Source organism: Saccopteryx bilineata, chromosome 4 (genome assembly GCF_036850765.1).
Source record: "Saccopteryx bilineata isolate mSacBil1 chromosome 4, mSacBil1_pri_phased_curated, whole genome shotgun sequence".
Lineage (NCBI taxonomy): Eukaryota > Metazoa > Chordata > Mammalia > Chiroptera > Emballonuridae > Saccopteryx > Saccopteryx bilineata.
In genome coordinates this window covers 245193486-245213473 of record NC_089493.1, presented here as the reverse complement: position 1 = coordinate 245213473, position 19988 = coordinate 245193486, and the positions used below count along the sequence as shown (strand labels likewise).

Genomic DNA, 19988 nt, shown 5'->3' with positions numbered 1-19988 from the left:
GTGCATTTTCACCAATGAAATAAAAGTTGGTTTTGCATCTTATTTGCATAATTGAACAACTTTCTTTGACTTGTCATTTGCTTTTCTGATGTTCTTGTTTAATAAAAACCAGGTGGTAACCAGTAGATAGAGTGTCGGACTGGGATGTGAAAGACCCAGGTTCGAGACCCCAAGGTTGCCAGCTTGAGCACGAGCTCATCTGGCTTGAGCACAAAAGCTCACTAGCTTGGGCCCAAGGTCGCTGGCTGGAGCAAGGGGTTACTGGGTCTGCTGAAGGCCCATGGTCAAGGCACGTATAAGAAAGCAATCAAGGCCCTGGCCGGGTTGGCTCAGCGGTAGAGCGTCGGCCTGGCATGTGGGGGACCCGGGTTCAATTCCTGGCCAGGGCACATAGGAGAAGCGCCCATTTGCTTCTCTACCCCCCCCCCCCTTCCTCTCTGTCTCTCTCTTCCCCTCCCGCAGCCGAGGCTCCATTGGAGCAAGGATGGCCCGGGCGCTGGGGATGGCTCCTTGGCCTCTGCCCCAGGCGCTAGAGTGGCTCTGGTTGTGGCAGAGCGACCCCCCGGAGGGGCAGAGCATCGCCCCCTCGTGGGCAGAGCGTCGCCCCTGGTGGGCGTGCCGGGTGGATCCCGGTCGGGCGCATGCGGGAGTCTGTCTGACTGTCTCTCCCCATTTCCAGCTTCAGAAAAATACAAAAAAAAAAAAAAAAAAAAAAAAAAAGAAGAAAGCAATAAATGAACAACTAAGGTGTTGCAACAAAAAACTGATGATTGATGCTTTTCATCTCTCTTCGTTCCTGTCTGTCCCTGTCTATCCCTCTCTCTGACTCTCTCTGTGTCTGTAAATAAATAAATAAATAAAATCCTTCTTTTTTTAATCACTTAATATTCATTTTGAAATATCCCCTAACTTTTGTAAGCAGTATATTTGCAAAGCATGTATTTAAAGGACTTAAATCTGGGACATATAGGGTTGGGCAAAAGTAGGTTTAAAGTTGGGAGTACACAAAACAGTTTATTCTTGTTTTACTATTTGTTAATTATTTTATTATTTATTTGTATCTACCTTTGCCCACCCCTGCATAAAGCACTCTTACCACTCAATAATAAAAAAGACAAATACCACAATGTCTTTAAAAATATTTTATTTACTGATTTTAGAGAGAAGAAAGAGAGAGAAAGGCATGGGGTAAGAGAGTGGAGGAGAGAGAAACATCAACTTGTAGTTCCTTCTTGTATGTGCCTTGACTGGGCAAGCCTAGGATTTCAAACCAGCGACCCCAGCATTCCAGGTTGGCGCATTTCCCACTGCACTACCACAGGTCAGGCTACAATTAAAAAAGAAAAAAAAGAGTAAGTATCTGAATAAACATTTCTCCAATGAAGATATATAAATGACCAATAAACATGAAAAGATGCTGGACATTATTAGTCATCAGCGAATGCAAATCAGAACCACATGGGATACCATTTCACGTCCACCAGGATGGTTCGAATCAAAACATCAGATTGTAAGTGCTGATGAGGATATGGATAAATTAGAATCCTTATACTCTGCTGGTAGGAATGCAAAATGGAATGGGTGCTTTGGAAAGCAGTCTGGTACTTTTTCAAACAATTAAATTTAGAGTTTCCATTTGACCTAGCAATTTCACTCTTAAGTAACAACCGAGATGGAAACAATCCACATATCCATCAACTGATGAATGGATAAACAAAATATGGTATTTCTGTACAATGGAACATTATTTGACCATAAAAAGGAATGAAAGGCTATAGTTGCTACAACATAAATGACCTCAAATATATTATGCTCTGTGAAAGAGTCCAATTACCAAAGACCAGATATTATATAATTTCATTTATGTGAAATGTCCAGGATTGGCAAATCTAAAGAGACAGAAAGTAAATAAGTGATGCTTAGGTCTGGGTGGTTGTGGGGGTGGGGGAGAGAAGAGGGAGAATGAGAGAAAAACAAGTAGCTCAAGGCTATGGGTTTTGTTTTGTTTTTGAGGTGGTGAAAAAGTTTTAAAATTGAGTGTGGTCGTGGTTGCACATATTTCTGAATACTGTAAAAATCAAGTGTACACTTTACATGGGCAGAGTATATGATACGTGAATTTTCTCTATGTGAATAAATCTGTAATAAAAATACGCAATTATGAAAACAAAGAATAATATTTCGGCCCATAGAGTGTCGGCCCAGCCACATAGATCAGTTGGTAGACATCTCAGGTTTGATCCCTCGTCAGGGCACACATGAGAAGCGACCATCTGCTTCTCTTCTCCTCTCCCTCCCCTCTCTCTCTCTTTTCCTCTCACAGTCAGTGGCTCAATTGTTTTGAGTGTCATCCCAGGCACTGAGGATAGCTCAATTGATTCGAGCATCAGCCCAAGATGGGGGGTGCTGGATGGGTCCTGGTCTGGGCACATGCAGGAGTCTGTCTCTTATCTCCCCTCCTCTCACTTAAAAAAAAATATGAGATCTCAAATGAGATCTCAAAGAAAAAAGGATTAAAATAACCCCAAGCTGTGGTAACCAATAAAAAAGGTAAGCAATGCTCCCCGGTCTTATAAAATGGGCAAAATTATAAGATACACATTGATATACAAAATACCACAATTTATTATAAACTATAAATATAACATATAAAAATCAAACTCTATTAAAACTTAAATTTGACCTAAATATAGGTTTGCAGATTTAGCAAATAAAAACACAGAGTGCCTAGTTAAATTAAAAACAATTTTTTATTCATTGATTTTAGAAAGAGAGGAAGGAAGAGAGTGAGAGAGAGAGACAGAAACATTGATTGCTCCTGTATGTGCCCTGACTAAGGATCCAGCTAGCAATCTCTGTGCTTCGGGATGATGCTACCCACTGATCTACGTGGCTAGGGCAGATTTGATTTATTTCTAATTGCTTATGCATATACACATTGAGATAAACAAACAATACTGCAATGGACATACTTTACTATAAAAAGTATTTGTTATTTATCTGAAATATATTATAATCATCTGATTTACATACTCCTTTTTAAAATTTTATTTCCCTGATGACTTAGGTTTCCTTAACAGTTTTGTTTTGCAGAATTTGTTTATAAAATTCCTTGTGGTTACAGTCTATATTTTATTTACATTGTATGAATGGTCACATTCAACTTATTTTATTCTTTTGTCCATTTAACATTTATCAATGAGAAAATATGCTCAATATGAGCATTAAAAACCAGTATACAAAACATATACTGGCATTAATCTTAAATTCTGATAATTGCTCTTCAAATTTCATTTGTTAAAGCACACACCATCTTTCATGGCCCAATTTGCTTTTCTGTTCTTGAAGATAATGTTTAATATCTTCATCAATATCATTTAAAATAAAAAATTTTAATTACAGTTGAAATTCAATATTCTATTAGTTTCAGGTGTACAGCATAGTGATTAAACATTTATATAACTTAAAAAGTGATCCGCTTGACAGATCTCATACTCACTGACACCATACACAGCTATTACAATATTACTGACTGTATTCCTTATGCTGTACTTTATATTCCCATGACTATTTTGTAACTACTAATTTGTACATCTTAACCATCCCCCCTCCCACTTGAAAACCTTCATTTTGTTCTCTGTATCTATGAATTTGTTTCTGTTTTGTTTATTTACTTTGTTTTAGGTTTCACATGTAAGTCAAATCATATGGTATTTGTCTTTCTGTGTCTGACTTATTTCACTTAACATAATAACCTCTAGGTCCAACTATGTTGTCACAAATGGTAGGATTTCATTTCTCTTTATGGCTTAGTAATATTACATTGTATATATGTACCCCCTCTTTTTTATCTACTCATCTATCACTGGACACTTAGGTTGTTTCCATATCTTGACTATTGTAATAATGCTGCTGTAAACATAAAGATGCATATATGTTTTCAAATTAGTGTTTTGTATTTCTTCAGATAAATACTCAGAAGTAAGATCGCTGGGTCATATGGAAGTTCTATTTTTAATTTGATCAATAACTTTAAAAAATATTGTCCAATAACATAAAAGAGAATTATTGTCTATATTTTCTTCTTCTTCATCAATACACATAATTCTACTTTTCCCAAGCTGGAAGAATATTTAATAATATCCAATAAGAGAATCAAATTCTTCAAAGGATAATATTGGCTTCAAAACATAGTTATAACAAGTCTCATAATAGTTATCTACTTCAAATTGGAATATGTTTTCTTATTCAAAAGTATGATTGCCCCTCTTAAAGAACAACCTCATAATAAAAGGGATAAATTCTTCATCAATTTTTCTTTAATGAATTCAACGGGTTCTTATAAACAATGAGGTATTTCAAAATCATTATTTGTTCTTCTTACAGTTTGTATAATCCTTTGCTTAGGTGATTGAAAACTATGAACAAGAAATAAGTAGCCTTCACTTAATAAAATATTAAAACTCAACCAGAATTTTGGGTCCTTTTCTTCATAATTAAAGCACGATTTTAAACTTTAAGTGATAAACTGAGAATTTCTTTAAATGTAATTGTTAAAGAGAGCCAGCAGGTTTTTAAGAGAATTGAATAATGCCAACAAAATCACAAAAAAATTTAATAGCTCAGTACAAACAGTATAACTGTTACTGAGTATAAGTACTGAAGTAAGAGAACAATTTATAACAATCTCATGCCAGTGTCAACAACAAAAGAAAGCCAGATGCTATTTGGGTGGCACATAGTGAATATGGGCAGGACGGCAAACACTATATGGAAGCATTCACGCTTTGCTCCAACTTTGAACAGACTTTTTTTGTACCTATACATAAACATCTGCATGGTCAAAGTCAAAAGCAACACAATTTACCTCATTAACTCCTAGGTGAAAAACAGTGTTTTCTAAAATTTGCTAAGGCAGTGGTCCCCAACCCCCGGGCCGCAGACTGGTACCAGTCCGTGGCCCATTTGGTACCGGTCCGCAGAGAAAGAATAAATAACTTACATTATTTCTGTTTTATTTATATTTAAGTTTGAACGATGCTTTATTTTTAAAAAATGACCAGATTCCCTCTGTTACATCCATCTAAGACTCACTCTTGACGCTTTTCTGGGTCATGTGATACATTTATCCGTCCCACCCTAAAGGCTGGTCCGTGAAAATATTTTCTGACATTAAACTGGCCTGTGGCCCAAAAAAGGTTGGGGACCACTGTGTTAAATAAAGTATGTTAAAATCTCATCTCAAAGGTATTTTACTCACAATGGCCTTGTTAGCAAGCCTTTTACACACACACAAATATTACAAAGCAAAAGGGAAATATTTTTTCTGATTCGAAATATCTGCATCTGTATTTGTGCTGAAAAACAGTTGTGGGAGGGCATTTAGATCTTAGATAACCTGTAATAGGGAATGCAACTATTACACTTTCTATTATTGCTGTAGATTCATCCAGGTACTTGAATGTTTGCTTGCAGTTTAGAAATCAGAAAATACTTCTGGTAGCAGTACATTTAAACAGTTATTTGAGCTGAAAAATTGATGATGATACATACCGTGGAAGGCCATTACAACTTCTGCTCTAATGATTTTAATCTTTGTCTGCATCTCTCTTAATCAGAAAAATTGTTACTGTATCATTGTCTTTGCTACCACCATGACCTCCAAGAGCATGACTACTAGATTGGGGTACTTGTCGACTGGCCGTTGTCTAGAAGCACGGGCTGTCACAGATTGCTGACTCTCAAGACTAGAGGATTATCACTGATTGGCTTTCAGAAGCTCGGGGCTCCCCTTCAGTCACTTCTAGAAGCTTAGAGTGAGGCTGTTGACTGGCTGGTTTCCAGAAAAAGAGCCACAGGAGTGAGGCTGTAGCTGTTTGGCTGATTTTCCGAGCATACATATTTACAAATTTATCTTGGATTAACAAAATGTACTTGTTCACAACTTGAGAATTTATCCAAACAATAGTCTTTTCCTTTCTTGAGTATGAAAAAGAAATACTTTTAATTTTCAGTTCCCCTTTTTTGTCTCCTCTCAGCAAATCTGCAAGAGAGACAATTAGAGATTGTCCAGATGTCTGTTTGTGGGGGTATGGTTTTCAGCTGGATGTGCCATTTAAATAACTTAAGCACCATTCACTGTGACAGAAAACAGCTCTAACTAATGAGTTTTTGTAATTTCTTAAAGAAAGCTGAATACAGGGCATTTAAGGTGTCTTGATAAAGTAAAAACAGAACATAGGACAGCATAATTAAAATCAGGGTGTGTCATGTATACACAGGCTGTCTTCCAACCCTACCTAAATACGATATTCTTGCTATAACAAGCATTAAACATTTGCATAATAGTAAAACAATTTTCTTTCTAAAATTTTTAAAAAGGTATTCGAATAACTTGGGTTTCTTTAAAAACATCAAATTAAATTGAATCATGCTTTTTTGTTCTCTCTCGTTTCATCTCTCCAAACAATACAGATATTTAAGATTTACTCTGTTAAAAGAGGTGCTTTCTTTTGTTGATGACAGTAATAATTTCCCACTAAAAATTCATTAAGCCTGACCAGGTGGTGGCACAGAGAATAGTGCATTGGACTGGGATGCAGAGGACCCAGATTAAAAACCCTGAGGTCGCTGGCTTGAGCACAGATTTACCAGCTTGAGTGCTGGGTCGCTGGCTTGAGCATGGGATCATACATATGAGCCCATGGCTGCTGGCTTGAGCCCAAAAGACACTGGCTTGAAGCCCAAGGTCACTGGTTTGAGCCCACCCAGGGTCACCGGCTGAGCAAGGGGTCACTGGCTCGCCTGGAGCCCCCTGGTCTAGGCATGTATGAGAAAGCAATCAATGAACAACTAAGGTGCTGCAACTATTAGTTGATGCTTCTCATCTCTCTCCCTTCCTGTCTGTATGTCCTTGTCTGTCTCCCACCTCCTTGCAAAAAAAAAAATTTTTTTTACATAGGTCAGAGTTTGCATTAACCATTTTGCTTTTGCTTATCTCTTTGCTTTATTCAAAGCTGCTATGATTTCACCTTCTTTCTATGAGATAAATTAATATCACCAAGAAAGTCATTGATGATTGGTGTCATTTTAAAGAGGCAAATCAAGAAGTTCATATTTCTTTACAAGTCTCTTAAAATGATTTATGCAGATCACAAAGAGAAAGCATTTAAACATTTTAAATTTAACTTTAGAGAGAGAAAGGAAGAGAGAGAGAGAGAGAGAAACATCAATTTGTTGTTCCACTTATTTATGCACTCATTGGTTGATTCTTATATGTGCCTAACCGAGGCTCAGACCTGCAACCTTGGCATATCGGGACAACACTCTTACCAAATGAGTTACCTGGCCAAGGCAGAACAGCATTTTTAAAGGGGTTTCAAGAAATCTTTTATAAATCTCTTAGTAGAGATCAAATCATAACAACATTGATATAAATGCTTTACTTTATGCTATATATAAATTCTATTATAAGTAAGTTTGTGAAACTTAACTGTATTTCCAGGAACCTGCAAGCCCATTCAACAGATGCAATGGTGCAGATGGAGGCTACAGTTATTAATTAGAGAATCCTGTGCAGAGCATCTGGACAGGTCAACTCCTTCCTTTTTTCTTAGTGCACAGAGCACTGTCAGCAGCTCTTTTGACATCCACATGTACTCTGGGGATGAAATGACACAGCAGTGCTCCACATAGCTGTTAAATTGTGAGAGGGATAGGGGAACTCTCATGCAGAAAACACCTATTAGAATACTTCCTCCCAGCCACATATCCTGCCCTTCCCCACAATCTCTGGAGTTATGGTAAATAGAAGCCAAAAACACAGACATGTATATACAGAGTCACAGATACAAAGATAAGCATAAAACTAAGAGTCACTATTTGAGGAATACTGTGAAAGAGCAGCACCAACCTCAACAACAACAGCAAAATCCTGAACACTTGAAGAAACAGAGTTAATAAAACAAATAGAAAAGACCCCAAAATAGTTATAATTAATTTTCTTGTGTGATAAAAGAGAAATATGTATTTATATATAACAATATATAGAGAACCCTAAAGACTTCCCCCCAAAACTACTAGAACTGATAAATGAATTCAGTAATGTAGCTGGATACAAAATTAATATTCAGAAATCAATATCTACAGTGTGTTCATAAAGTCATGGTACAATTTTGACCGGTCAAAGGAAAGCAACAAAAGATGCTAGAAATGTGAAATCTGCACCAAACTAAAGGAAAACTCTCCCAGTTTCTGCAGGATGATTGGCAGCATGTGCGCATGCACAGATGATGACGTAACACCGTGTATACAGTGGAGCAGTCCATGGCCATGCCAGTCGAGATGTGGACGGTACAGAGGAAAGTTCAGTGTGTTCTGTGGCTCGCTAAATTCGAATCCATGACCAAAGTGCAACATGAATATCAGCGCTTTTATAACGAAGCACCACCAAATAGGAATAACATTACTCGGTGGGATAAGCAGTTGAAGGAAACCAGCAGTTTGGTGGAGAAGCCCCGTTCTGGTAGGCCATCAGTCAGTGATGAGTCTGTAGAGGCTATACGGGATAGCTACCTAAGGAGCCCTAAAACATCTGTGTGTGAGCCCATATCTACCTGCACTGAATAGGTATGAAACTGGGAGAGTTTTCCTTTTATTTGGTACAGATTTCACATTTCTATCGTCTTTTGTTGCTTTCCTGTGACCAGTCAAAAGTGCACCATGACTTTATGGACACACTGTATATACCAACAATGAATTATCAAAAAGAAAAATTACCCTGACCTTTGGTGGCACAGTAGATAAAGCATTGACCTGGAATGCTAAGGTCACTGGTTCGAAATTCTGGGCTTGCTCCGGTCAAGGCACATATGAGAAGCAACTATTACATGTTGATGCTTCCTGCTCCTCCCTCTGCCTTTCTCTATATATATTCTCTCCCTAAATTCAATAAATAAAATCTTCAAAAAAAGAAAAATTAAAAATCAATCCCATTTACAATTGCATCAGAACAATAAAATACTTCAGACTAAATTTAACCAAGGAGGTAAAAGACTTGCTCTTGGAAAATCATAAGATATTGAAGAAAGAAACTGAAAAAGATGCAAACAAATGGAAGCATATATTGTGCTCATGGATAGGAAGAATTAACATTGTTAAAATGTCCGTACTACCCAAAGCAACTGATAAAGTCAATGAAATTCCTTTCAAAATATCAACAACATATTTCACAGAACTAGAACAAATAATCCAAAATTTTATATGAGACCATATAAGACACAGAATAGCCACAGCAATCTTGAGAAAGAAGAACAAACTTCTCAGAATCACACTACCAGTGATCAAACTATACTACAAGGCTACAATAAATCAAAACAGTATGGTACTGGCATTAAAATAGACACATAGTCAGTACAGAGCCTTAAAATAAACCCACACCGATATGGTCAATATATGACGAAGGAGGCAAGAACATACAATGGGATAAATGATGTTGGGAAAATCAGACAGATACATGCAAAAGAAAATGAAACCAGACCACCTTCTTAGACAATAAACAAGAAAAAACTCAAAATGAATTAAAGACTTACATGTAAGACTCAAAACCATAAAATCCTAGAAAAAAACAGGCAATAAACTCTCTGACATATTTTTATATGTAATATAATGTTATTAATATTTTAGTAATATTTTTAATGCTTGGTAATATTTTTTTTCTGATACATCATTTTGGGCAAGGAAAACAAAAGAAAAAAAAATTGAACTAATTCAAACAAAAAGTTTTTGCACAACAAAAAAACCATCAACAAAATGAAAAGACATCCTGCTCAATGGGAGAAGATATTTGCCAATGATGCATTTCATAAGGGGTAATATCCAAAATCTATAAAGAACTCATACAACTTAATACCAAAAAACAAAACAAAAAAACTAGCCAATTAAAAAATAGGCAGAGGACCTGAATAGATATTTCTCCAAAGAGAACAAACAGATGGCCAGTATCCAAATAAAAAGATGCTTAATGTCACTAATCTTCAGAGAAACACAAATTAAAACCACAATGAGATATCACCTCACACCTATTGGAATGACTTTCATCAATAAACCAACAAACAAGTTTTGGCAAGGATGTGAAAAAAGAGAACATTTATGCACTGTTGATGGGAATGCAGACTGGTGCAGCAACTATGAAAAACAATTGGAGGGTCCTCAAAAAATTAAAAAATATACCTTATGACCTAGCAATTCCATTTCTAGATATATATTTGAAGAAACCCAAAATACTAATTTGAAACTACACACACACACACACACACACACACACACACACGTTTATTGCAGCTTTATTTACAATAGAAACAACCCAAGTGCCCATCAATAGATCAGAGGATAAAGAAGAGTGTATACATATATAAAAGGGATTTTACTCAGCCATAAAAAGAATGAAATCTTACCATTTGTGAAAACATGGATGGACCTAGATGGTATTATGCTAAGTAAAATAAGTCATACAGAGAAAGACAAGTACCATATGATTTCAGTTATATCTAATCTGAAAACAAAATGAAAGAACAACAACAAAAAACACCCAGCCTGACTAGGCAGTGGCACAGTGGATAGAACATCAGACTGGGATGTGGAGGACCCAGTTTTAAAACCCTGAGGTTGCTGGCATGAGCGCAGGCTCATCTGGCTTGAGCATGGGCTCACCAGCTAGAGCACGAGGTCGCTGGCTTGAGCGTGGGATCATAGAAATTACCCCATAGTCACTGGCTTGAGCCCAAAGGTTGCTGGCTTGAAGTCCAAGGTTTCTGGCTTGAGCAAAGGGTCACTTGCTCTGCTGTAGCCCCCAGACAAAGCACATATGAGAAAGCAATCAATGAACAACCAAGATACCGCAACAAAGAATTGATGTTTCTCATCTCTCTCCCTTCCTGTCTGTCTGTCCCTCTCTCTGACTCTCTCTGTCTCTGTCAACCTCACCCCCCAAAAAAACAAGCACTCAGAAACAAACTCATAAATAAAGATAACAAACTGAGTGTTGTTAGATGGCATGGAGGTTGGGGACTGGGTGTAAAAGGTGAGGGATTAGAAGTACAAATTGGTAGTTACAGAACAGTCACAGAGATATAAAGTATAGCATAGGGAATATATTCAATAATTTATAATAACTATACATGGTGCCAGGTAGGTACTAGAATTAACAGAAAGATCACTTCATAAATAATATAATTATCTAACCATTATGCTGTACACCTGAAACAAATACAAAATAATATTGAATGTAATTTAAAAATAAAGAAAAAACAATATAGGTAGTGATGAAAAAATTCTTAGAGATTAAAAATATAAGCATAGAAAAATTAAAATCTCAGTAAATAAGCTTAATAGAAGAATGGACAATATTAAAATTAAATATTCTAAGATCTAAAAGAATTTGCTTATAACCCAGCACAGTTTAGAAGTTTTGATGTTCACCTCAGAGGAAGGACAGAGGAAGGAAGAGAGGGGGACATTAAGAAAGAGAAGGAGGCTCTAAAATACAAAGTCTTTAAAAAGAGATTTAAGTAAAGAATTGATTAAAATAAAATAATGAGACCTGTGGTGGTGCAGTGGATAAAGCGTCAACCTGGAAATGCTGAGGTTGCCGGTTCGAAACCCTGGGCTTGCCTGGTCAAGGCACATATGGGAGTTGATGCTTCCAGCTCCTCCCCCTTCTCTCTCTCTCTGTCTCTCTCTCCTCTTTCTCTCTCTCTCCTCTCTAAAAAAAATGAATAAAATAAAAAAATAAAAAATAAAAACCAAAATAATGAAATAATAGGTCTTCAGAAGGTATTAGTAAATATTAACATTTTATGTACTTATTCATAGACTTCATTGTTAACACAACATACTTTTCTTCTTAGTTAAATAGACAAATAAGTCAAATGACCAGATTTACGTGGGATTAACATATATTTATCTTTCAAAAAGCATTTTGGATATGTATGAGCAATTCTGTCGAATTGTGCTTCTATACTTGTTAATAGATATTGACATCTAATCTACGTAGGAAATGCTTTATCTGAATGGCAAAAATATACAGATGAGATGAAGTGAGAGGTTGGTGTTACGAGAAAATAGATCCAAGAGCCTTGAGTGCTTACAGATGAAACAGTCCTTTCCTAAGCTTTTCCCTTTTATGTTGATTATCTGCATCCTGTACTTCCATTTGATGAGTATATTCTTCTCCTTTCTAATGTGTTTTTCTCTTTCTTCAGGAGTCTCTTGCCCACCTGTATTTCATCTCAATCTTATCATCTACAACTAGACCTTCCCTCTAATATTTCATTCTCATTTGTTCTACAATTTCTCACTGTTCTTTCCAATGGTTTAGTCACTCTTTTGATACATTAAAACTTTTAGGTCTATGATTAGGTAAAACCATTAGAAAAATACAGTTTTATAAACATTTTAATATATTGAATTTAGTTCAGTATAGGTGATGAGTTTAATAGTATTATGTACTTCAGAAACTCAAAGTTTAATTTATAGAATATTAAGAAGATAAGTGATCAGAAATCTTATAATCCGTATACAAATATAGACCATCACCTCCCAGTGACAACACTTATAAGTTAACAGGCATAGTTTTCATATTATTGGTGATATATTCACATTTTTAATGTTTATTTATTGATTGATTTTTTGAGAGAAAGAGAGAGAAACATCGATTTGTTGTTCCACTTAGTTGTGCATTCATTGGTTGCTTCTTGTGTGTGCCCTGACTGGGGATCAAATCTGCAACCTTGGCATATTGAGACAACACTAATCAAATGAGTTACCCGGCCAGGGCACACTCACAATTATTGTATAAAGTAATCTGATGAGACCAGGCCCAGCTGTGCCATGGAGAAAGAAAATGTTCTATTTTTACTTTTTAATAGGCAAGTGAATGAGGAGAGTGAGGGGGAAAAACTAATAAAGAATCCAACTTGAAATGGCTGATAGAGCAAAAGAAAATATATAGAAATAAGGACTCTTAACTATATATGTGATTATGAGTGTAATATATGTAATTTAATGACATTAACTTTTAAAATATAGTGTTTATTTACAGAAAATGGTAGAAATGGCCTGACCAGGTGGTGGCACAGTAGATAGAGTGTAGGCTTGGGATGCTGAGGACCCAGATTCGAAACCCTAATGTCGCCAGCTTGAGCATGGGCTCATCCAGCTTGAGTGCGGGTTCACCAGCTTGAGCGTGGGACTGCTGGCTAGAACATGGGATCATAGACAGGATCTCATGGTCAATGGCTTGAGCCCAAGATCGCTGGCTTGAGCAAGGTGTCATTGGCTCAGCTAGAGCTCCCTGGTCAAGGCACATAGGAGAAAGCAATCAATGAACAACTAAAGTGCCGCAACTACAAGTTGATGCTTCTCATCTCTCTTCCTTCCTGTCTGTCTCTATCTGTCCTTCCCTCTCTCTCTTCCTCTTTCTCTCTCACTAAAAAGAAAAGAAAACAGTAGAAAAATAGAAAAGTTTGAATAGACCAGTAGCTGTAAGAAAATAGAAAAAATAGCCAAACATTTTCTCATAAAAGTGTCACAAAGCCACAATACTCTGTGAGCAAATTATCACAAATATTCAAGAAACAGATAATTCAGGCTATGTTGGAGTGAGAGGTATTCTCTTATCCTTTTGGAGAGAGTTCAACTTTATTCAGTCTTTGTGTTTCAGGGTTTTTGTTTTGTTTTGTTTTGTTTTAGGGCAATTTGGCTGAAGCTATTAGTATGGTTGGGAGATGAGAAGGAGGGTATAAAGAAAGTGAAGAAATGGAGTGACTCACAGGTTTCTATCCTGAGCAACTAGGTAGATGATGGTGCCAGTGACAGAAACAGGAAAGCTGATAAAATAAATATATTGATATTTCCAGAACCTAGCATGAAAACTTGATGATTATTTGATAAATGAATGAATGAAATGGTGCATTTAATTGTCATCACTGTTTATCAAAAAGCAGTTGCTTTAATGTTCACTTATTTTCCAAGTCCTCATTTTAAAATGTTTACTTTTTCTTAATTTTTTTAATGCAACATGTTATAAAAGAGGTTAGTTAAAAAGCACAAAGTGCATGTCATGATTGGACTCCTCAGATTCTTCTTTCTTTGCTTCCACTTTCTTCTCTTCAGCTGAGGCAGCTGTGGTGGAGGTCCAGCAGCCCCTACACTACAGATATGCTCCCGAGGTTGACACTGGCCAGAACCTTTGCAAACAAGCTGGTCAGAAAGACTCAGTACACACACCGGCTGCTTCAATGAGGGCATTGATCTTACTCTGCCTCACCATCATCTGTCACCTCATCCTCCTGAAGGATAAGAACCAAATAGATGCATGCGAGCTCCTCGGAGACAAAGGCCATGGTGTGGGTGAGTGCTACTGGACACTACAGTGGGATACCAGACCCTGGATGAAATGAGGCCCTCACCCCAACGTGTCCTCAGTTTTCTTGGAAGGGTGGAGCACCTTCCTGCCAGCTGAGGAAAGGGCTTAATGTTTCTTTCCATAAGCTATTATATAATATTACTAGCTAGTATATTAATAGCTCCTTCTAGAAATTTTTTTTTTTTTTTTACTTTCATAGCATAAAGTAAATGTATTACTAGTGAGTTGAAGAACTGTGTTTGGATGACTTTCAGGGAATTTTAGATATCCAGTAGTTCCCTCTTATTGTGGTTTCACTTTCCAATGTTTCAGTTACTGTGGTCAATCCAGGTCTGAAAATATTAAACGGAAAACACCAGAAATAATTCATAAGTTTAAATTGTGCACCGATCTTGAGAAGCATGATGATATCTCACACAGTCTCACTCTGTCCTGCCCTGGATGTGAATTATCCCTTTGTCTGGGGTCCTCACACTATATAAGCTCCCTGCCATATTGGTTATCAGATTCACTAGAAGGGTATTGCAGTAATTGTGTTTAATTTTACTTAATAATGGCCCCAAAGCACAAGAATAGTGATGCTGGCGATTTGGATATGCTAAAGAGCAGCCATAAAGTGCTTCCTCCAAGTGAAAAGGTGGAAGTTCTCAACTAAATAAGGAGATAAAGAAATTATACGCTGAGGTTGCTAAGATCCAGGTACAGTAAGAATGAATGGTCTGCCTGACCAGGCAGTGGTGCAGTGGATAGAGCATCGGCCTTGGATCCTAAGGACTAAGGTTTGAATCTCCCAGGTCACAGGCTTGGTTGTGGGTTCATCCAGCTTGAGTGCAGGATCACTGGCTTAAGCATGGGATCATCTCACATCATCACAAAAAGAAGAAAGTACAGTAAAATAAAATTTTGAGCAAGAGAGAGAGGGGCCACATTCTCCTAACTTTTATTACAGTATATTGTTATGATTGTTTTATTTTTTTATTTTTTATTTATTTATTTATTTATTTTTTTTTTACAGTGATTAAAAGCCTTTAAGCAAACTCTTGGCCAATACAGCAAGAATCCATAAATGAGTAGTGTCCTTAACATGTTCCCCAAGTCCAAGTTGGCCCCCTCACCATGCCAAATCCCTGAAAAATGCAACCCAACCACAGTTCAGTCTGTTAGGAGCTGTCACAGGGAGCAGGAGTCCAGGAACGTTCCCCACAGGAAAAGTCCGTATGGCACTGGAATTGTTGTCACCATTCTATACTTTGCAGCTCATGTCCAAGTCCCAATGACCGCTGCTTCTAGCTGGTAATGATTCAGGTAGACTGGAAAAAGCCATTTGCAGCATGCGTGGATATGGAGCTTCTGTTCTCCTCTGCCTGGAGAGTTGAGACCAGGTTGCTTTTCCCTGGAGCTCTGTGACTGTGGCCTGGTAAAGAGAACCTTGGGATACACTAAGCTGGGTGGCAAAGGTAAATTCATAATACAAGTTGGCAAAAGGAGGAAAGAGAGCTCTAAATTAAGAGTAGGTCCCAGCCTGAAATATGAGTGGGGCGTTGAGGTAGGAGGAATAAAGGAAACACTATATATTAAGCAAAGCAGCAGAAAATAGGACTATCAACACCCACAACAGAGATCTTTGAGGGAAGAATAAAGAACCTGACTATTCAGGCAAAACATAGTTAAGTGGCCCTTGTGCAAATGAGATCAGTTTACCTGCTTCTTGGAAGAAATACCCTAGGCTCGTCCACAGTGTCGTAGATGGGGTCGACGGCCCTGGGCACCTTCAGCCTTCAGTGGCAAACCCCAGCATTCTGGGCAAGGTTAGGTCATAGGTGGCTGGAGCAGGCCTGGAAGAGACTGAACCCTCCCTTAGAGGAGCGAGGGGGAAGCCCACCTTCCAGTGTCCCTGTTTCCTCACAGTAGAGGTGTGTAAGCCTGGCAGGCTTTAGCTCAATGACCTTCCTTTCCACTATTGAAGCAGGACCCAGATGGCATCCTATGAGACCCCTTTGTGGTGCTGGAGCCTTTAAGGGTGTATCCTAAAAGCTGGTAGTTCCCCCTGATCTCTATTGGGCTTTTTCTGCCTCTAGGTATCTTAAAAGCCATTCTCAGAAGATCTCGCTGAGGGGTTTGAGGATCCCCATCCGCCTATATAAATCTTTTCCATATATCTGGAGCTATTTGGAAAAAAGACAGAACAGTGTTATTAGCTAGATCTAATAAAGAAGGTAGATTTGGTGTCTCCTGTTCATCAGCTTTCAAAAGAAATGTAAATTTTTTTTTTTAAGTAAAAAGCATGATATGGTAGACCCATTGGAGTCATTGGCCTGGTGTGCAGGATTCCCGGGTTCGATTCCCAGCCAGAGCACACAGGAGAAGCGCCCATCTACCTCTCCACCCCTCCCCCTCTCCCCCCTCCCGGTCCCTCTCCTCCCGCCCACACCCAAGGCTCCACCGGAGCAAATCCACCCTGGGCACTAAGGATGGCCCCATGGCCTCCGCCCCAGTTGCTAGAATGACTCCGGTTGTAACAGAGCAACATCCCAGATGGGCAGAGCATTCCCCCCGGTAGGCATGCCAGGTGGATCCCAGTCAGGCGCATGCAGGAGTCTGTCTGCTTGCCTCCCCATCCCCATCCTCAGAAATATACAAAAAATAAATAAATAAAAGAAAAAATACAAAAAAAAAAAAAAAAAAAAAAAAAAGGGGGGGGGGGGCATTCCCTTGTGCTAAAGCACCAGGAAGCATGGAGTGAGCTTGAGTATGTCCTATGAAACATGGAGCTCTATGTTTACATATAAGTCTTTGAAGAAGGAGGAACTGCTGAAATAGTTTGTCAGCATTTGTCCCTAAGATAGCAGTCTTCATAGTGGGAACACCATACGTAAATATTTGCTGTCTGTCTATAGATTAAGGGGGGAATATGGCCAATGCTGAAAAGCCATGATCTTTGTGCCCCTCCCCTCCCCCAACCCCCTCCCTCTCCTCCCCCCACCCTGTAACCCCAACACTGTTGTTCATGTCTCTGAGTCTCATCTTTATGTCCCACCTATGTGTGGAAACATATAGTTCTTAGTTTTTTCTGATTTACTTCTTTCACTCAGTATAATGTTATCAAGGCCCATCCATGTTGTTGTAAAAGATCCTATGTCATCATTTCTTATGGCTGAGTAGTATTCCATAGTATATATATACCAAAGCTTTTTAATCCACTCATCCTCTGATGGACACTTGGGCTGTTTCCAAATCTTTGCTATTGTGAACAATGCTGCCATAAACATGGGGGTGCATTTCTTCTTTTCAAACAGTGCTATGGTGTTCTTGGGGTATATTCCTAACAGTGGTATAGCTGGGTCAAAAGGCAGTTCGATTTTTAATTTCTTGAGGTATCTCCATACTGTTTTCCACAGTGGCTGCACCAGTCTGCATTCCCACCAGCAGTGCAGGAGGGTTCCCTTTTCTCCACATCCTCGCCAGCACTTATTCTGTGTTGTTTTATTGATGAGCGCCATTCTGACTGGTGTGAGGTGATATCTCATTGTGGTTTTAATTTGCATTTCTCTAATCATTAATGATGTTGAACATTTTTTCATATGCCTATTGGCCATCTGTGTGTCCTCTTTGGAGAAATGTCTATTCATTTCTTTTGCCCATTTTTGGATTGGATTGTTTGTCTTCCTGGTATTAAGTTTTACAAGTTCTTTATAAATTTTGGTTATTAACCCCTTATCAGACGCTATGTCAAATATATTCTCCCATTGTGTAGTTTGTCTTTTTATTCTGTTCTTATTGTCTTTAGCTGTGCAGAAGCTTTTTAGTTTGATAAAGTCCCATTTGTTTATCCTGTCTTTTATTTCACTTGCCTGTGGAGACAAATCAGCAAATATATTGCTGCGAGAGATGTCAGAGAGCTTACTGCCTATGTTTTCTTCTAAAATGCTTATGGTTTCATGGCTTACATTCAAGTCTTTTATCCATTTTGAGTTTATTTTTGTGAGTGGTGTAAGTTGGTGGTCTAGTTTCATTTTTTTGCAGGTAGCTGTCCAGTTTTCCCAACACCATTTGTTGAAGAGGCTGTCTTTACTCCATTGTATTGTCTTACCTCCTTTGTCAAATATCAGTTGTCCATAGAGCTGTGGGTTTATTTCTGAGTTCTCTGTTCTGTTCCATTGATCTATGTGCCTGTTCTTATGCCAGTACCATGCTGTTTTGAGTACAATGGCCTTATAATATAACTTGATATCTGGAAGTGTGATACCTCCCGCTTTTTTCTTCCTTTTCAGGATTGCTGAGGCTATTCGTGTTCTTTTTTGGTTCCATATAAATTTTTGGAATATGTGTTCTATATCTTTGAAGTAAGTCATTGGTATTTTCATTGGTATTGCATTGAATTTATAAATTGCTTTGGGTAATATAGACATTTTAATGATGTTTATTCTTCCTAACCATGAGCACGGTATATGCCTCCACTTATTCGTATCTTCCCTGATTTCTTTTATCAATGTTTTATAATTTTCTGAGTACAAGTCTTTAATCTCCTTGGTTAGATTTATTCCTAGGTACTTTATTTTTTTGGTTGCAATGGTAAAGGGGATTGATTCCCTGATTTCTCTTTCTGACAGTTCATTATTAGTGTATAAAAATGCCTCTGATTTCTGAGTATTGATTTTATATCCTGCCACCTTGCCAAATTCTTTTATCAGGTCTAGTAGTTTTTTGACTGAAACTTTAGGGTTTTCTATATACAATATCATGTCATCTGCAAATAATGATAGTTTTACTTCTTCTTTTCCAATTTGGATGCCTTTTATTTCTTTTTCTTGTCTGATTGCTGTGGCGAGGACTTCCAGAACTATGTTGAATAAGAGTGGTGAAAGGGGGCAACCCTGCCTTGTTCCTGATCTTAAGGGGATAGCTTTTAATTTTTGCCCATTGAGTATTATGTTGGCTATGGGTTTGTCATAGATGGCCTTTATCATGCTGAGGTATGTTCCCTGTATTCCCACTTTGCTGAGAGTTTTGATCATGAATGGGTGCTGGACTTTATCAAATGCTTTTTCTGCATCTATTGAAATTATCATGTGGTTTTTCTCCTTTCTTTTGTTTATGTGATGAATCACATTGATTGATTTGCGAATATTGTACCAGCCTTGCCTACCAAGAATAAATCCTACTTGATCATGGTGTATGATTTTTTCCATATATTGCTGGATCCGGTTCGCTAATATTTTATTGAGGATTTTTGCATCTAAGTTCATCAGGGATATTGGCCTATAATTTTCTTTTTTTGTGTTGTCTTTGCCTGGTTTTGGAATCAGAATTATGCTCGCCTCATAAAAGGAGTTTGGAAGTCTTCCTTCCTCTTGAATTTTTTGAAATAGCTTGAGAAGGATAGGAGTTAGTTCTTCTTTGAATATTTGGTAGAATTCACTTGTGAAGCCATCAGGCCCAGGACTTTTCTTTTTTGGGAGTTTTTTGATAGCTGTTTCAATCTCATTTGTTGTAATTGGTCTGTTTAGGTTTTCTGATTCTTCCAGATTGATTTTTGGAAGATTATATGATTCAAGGAATTTGT

At 37.8% G+C, this 19988-nt stretch overlaps 1 long non-coding RNA gene across 3 annotated transcripts in view; it reads right to left on the bottom strand.

The window, feature by feature from the left end:
- Positions 1-1156: 1156 nt before the first annotated feature.
- Positions 1157-19988, bottom strand: part of LOC136336386 (uncharacterized) — a 36483-nt gene continuing 17651 nt past the window's right edge. Inside the window, exons 3-4 of one of the 3 annotated variants that reach the window (XR_010731439.1) lie at positions 7494-7660; positions 1157-1327 (exon numbers count right to left, since the gene is read on the bottom strand). This is a non-coding gene — a long non-coding RNA (uncharacterized lncRNA). Of the gene's footprint in view, positions 1328-7493; positions 7661-11673; positions 11762-19988 lie in introns of those variants that run through there. The other 2 variants (XR_010731440.1, XR_010731441.1) reach the window with 2 other exon arrangements.